Consider the following 4,059-nt stretch of genomic DNA (forward strand, 5'->3'; position numbering starts at 1 on the left):
TATTATCATTATTAAGGGAGGAATTCAGTGAAGATGTCAAAATAAGCCTTCGTGACCATTGGGACGGACACGACCCGAATTTTTTGTCACGATGAGGAAAATCGGTTGGGTCGTTTCCGTCTTCTGTGTCCACACAGTTCGGAAAGGACACGTCTTGTCGGTTGGCCTGCTGGTTATTCCCCGGATGTGTACGCTTGATGTACGGTAGACCGCTGTATTGGCAAAGACCGTAAATACCGGTATATACGGTCTCTGGTATTGGCGGGCTGTGTCCTCGGTGCTTTCTTTACTTTACTTTTACTTTTTCATCCTCTGTTGCCCTTAAGCGTCGAGGGGAGATGCAGTGTCCTCGGTACGGGGCTATAAATAGTCAGGAGGTTAATGAACCCAAGGCAGAAATAAAAAATGTATTCGTTTTAAAGGAAAATTGTTAAAATTGTTAAATTGCATTTAAAATAATGGTTTGGGCGTATACTTTGCTAATTTGGAGTCGCTGATTATGATATTAGATTTTTAATCCGAACTCAAAATTAGAAATTTCTTTAACTCCAGCTGGGCCTATGGCTGATGAGTCACCCCCAGGCCCGGCTAAAATGCAGCAAGCCGCTTTAAAACCGACTCGTCTTTTGTCTGGACGTGTCGTGTCGTGTCTGCAGAGACAGCCATACGGAATTTTCACTGATTTCTTATACGGGGTGCCCACTACGGATGGGATCGCCCGACTCGGTCGCCTCAAAAACAAACGTGTTTGTTTTCAGTTTCAGGCGACCGAGTCCGGCGATTGGCCCGATCCAGCCGTAGTGGGCACCCCGTATTAGGAAAAAGAAACGGTGCTCCATTTCAACTACCGACTTTCCGAGAGCCCGACGGGATCGGATCGGTTGGTTTCTGTCCCAATGGACACGAGCCCTTAAAGTTTCCAAACGTTGTGATTTGATGAAGGCCTCGGACGTTTCGTTTGTTTGAGAAAGGAGCAGCATGTCGACACAGAACAGCTATTTAGTGTGGGGATACAGACAGAGAGACAGACACACACAGAGACAAACAGACAGACAGACAGACAACTAGAGCCTTTAAATGTCGCCAAAACACGACCATTCACACACATGGAACCAATGGCAGCAACAGGAACAACAACAACAACAACAATAACAACTACAACCACAACAACAACCACAACAATAACAACAACTATAAAATAAAAACCACAAAACATAATAGCAACAACAACAATACAAAATTCAAATATAACGTCACTTAGACAAGAGAATAAACAACAAACTGACAGAAAAATGAACAAACAACGAACTGACAGACAAATGAACAAACAACTAATATACAAGACGAGTCCAACAAGATATCTGACCTTCCATCCTTGCTGACGTCACCCTCATGCCCTCGTCAATCTGGTCAAAGTCGACTGTTAGGAAGCCGTTTGTGTCCAGCTTACAGTCCTCACAGTGGCAGTTGTGACGCAGCCACAGGGCGTGGAATCTGCGGGAACAGGAGGCCGGGGATACAGCTACAGGTGTCACATACAGGTATGACATAGGTGTTACATACATGTATTACATACAGGTGATGCATACAGGTCTTACATATAGGTGATGTATACAGGTATTACATACAGGTAATGTATACAGGTGTGACATAGGTGTTACGCACAGTTGTTACATACGGGTGTTACATAGGGGTGTTACATACAGGTGTTACAAAGAGATGTGACATACCTACAGGTGTTATATACAGGTGTTACAAACAGATGTTACATACGAGTGTTACATACAAGTGTTACATACAGGTTATTGGTGTTACATACAGGTGTTACAAGCCCATCTATCGTCATATCACAACAGGTACTGATACTAAAATTGACATACAGGTGTTGCATACAGGTGTTGCATACAGGTGTTACATAAGCGTTACATACAGGTGTTACATACAGGTGTTGCATAAGTATTACAAATAGGTGTTACATGCAGGTGTTACATACAGGTTACAGGTGTTACATACAGGTGTTACAAGCCCATCTATCGTCATATCACAACAGGCACTGATACTAAAATTGACTGGACAAACAAAAAAGTTAAAACTAAACTATTTTGAGGCACATATTGAGAGTTAGTGGACTATGAATAATGATTGTACATGGCTGAGAGAAGGATTGCGAGGTTAAAGAATAAGAGGACGACCAAGACACCAGTGGAAAGATGGTGTAAAAGACAGGACATGAGACAGGAGACTGGCTGAACATAACATGACAAAGTCTCAGAAAAAAAGGAAATTGGCAAGGAGTGTCCTGGCACTATCTGAGACAGTGACGTCATACGGGCTCACCTAGACTGATGTCCGTCGCTCCAGGTGATGTCTACGCGTTTCCCGCCATCCTGGATACTCAGCTCACGGACCGTGTACTGTCGCACGTGTTTGGCCTGGGAGAGAGTGGGGAGGGGGGAGGCAGAGAAAGGCGCAAGGTGGGTGGGGGGTGGCAGGATGCAAACAAAACATCTGAGTCACAGTCAATAATCACGGTTAATAGTCACGGTCAATAAAAGACCAGAATATGCAGACCCAAAGGCATATCTTTTGTAAGTGAGGTGTTTTTTACACCTTATAATATAGGTACAGTTTAGAACATTAAGGAGGTAGGCTGCGATCTTGCCTTTCAGGGCCAACCTGGGCTTAGAGATATACAACATCCCAGTAGAAAGACCGAGATACACTATAGAAAGCCTTCTCACTCAGGAAATTAACTCGGCCCTCCTGCAATGGACGACAGAGTGCCTAACCTCTACACCACAGACGCCAATCCAGGGTTATTGAACTCCATGAAGAACCAAAGAAAATGAATAGGCATGACATAACATAAATACCGCTTCTTTTGAAAAACATAAAGAAACAATCACAATGAAAACTCATGGCATACCATAAACAATAAACATCGCTCCTATTGACACCCGTATAGAATTAGAGAACCAAAAACAATAAATAACTGTGACATAACATAAACACCCTTTTTATTAAACGACAAAAAGAAACAATCACAATAAACAGCCATGACATAAAATAAAAACTGCTTCTATTGACCCCAATACAGAATTAGAAAATCAAAGACAATAAATTATAGTCATGAACTATTATAAATACCCCAGTATGTTTCTTGACGGCTTGTTTTGTGAACCTTCAGTGAAAAATAAATATGTTCACTTTAAAACTAATTTCATGTAACACGTTTTGCCACTATAAAGGGTCATAAAGGGTCACTGATGAGCTATGACGTAAGCCATATATGTAGTAAGCAAAATGTGTGTGAAAAACAGGGAGTGCTGTGAACAATCCCATTTTCCTCATGATGGAGATTTATAGTATTTTATATAAATTTATGAAGACAAGTTGTTATATTTTAAATCTAGCCTCTAAAGATGTGGATATGATTACATTAAGACAAATTTGATACAAACTGCTGCGTAAAGTATGGGCCAAACTGATTCACCCTTTAAGAGATAAGAACAATATTTGAGGATAGTTTACGTAACGAACTTTAAACCGTACTATAGGTCAAAACCTTAAGGGAGTGTTCTGTGGCACAATTTTAGTACATGTGTATTTGTTTCAGCTCTAGAATCTACGTACTCTAGTTTATTTTTAGTTTTAGCAAGGTTTTACGGCACTCGCAACTGCATAAGGTCATATGAGCACCAGAAGATTAGAGGCGTTTCAAGAGAGTAACAAACATAAAAAAGAAGAAGGGGAGAAAAGGGTGATAGATGTTTGATAGGAAAGAAGAAGCATACCACACCAGAGCACCCGCAAACCACCCACTTCGCTGACCCCAGTTCTATTCCCGAGTGGGAAGAATTAACATTATTTCCTTCGAGTGTGTTTGTTTTTCTTCGGGGATGTTGGAATCTTTTCAGTCCGGGTTGGCCCTGACACACAAGCAGAGTGGAAGCCGGCTTTACAAATTATCTAAATTGTGTCGGTATGAACTTAAAAACATCTATAATTATTGATTCAAAGTTCTGCCCCTCCCCCTTTCCCCCAAATCACACACACACA

Source organism: Aplysia californica, unplaced genomic scaffold (assembly GCF_000002075.1).
Source record: "Aplysia californica isolate F4 #8 unplaced genomic scaffold, AplCal3.0 scaffold00151, whole genome shotgun sequence".
Classification (NCBI taxonomy): domain Eukaryota; kingdom Metazoa; phylum Mollusca; class Gastropoda; order Aplysiida; family Aplysiidae; genus Aplysia; species Aplysia californica.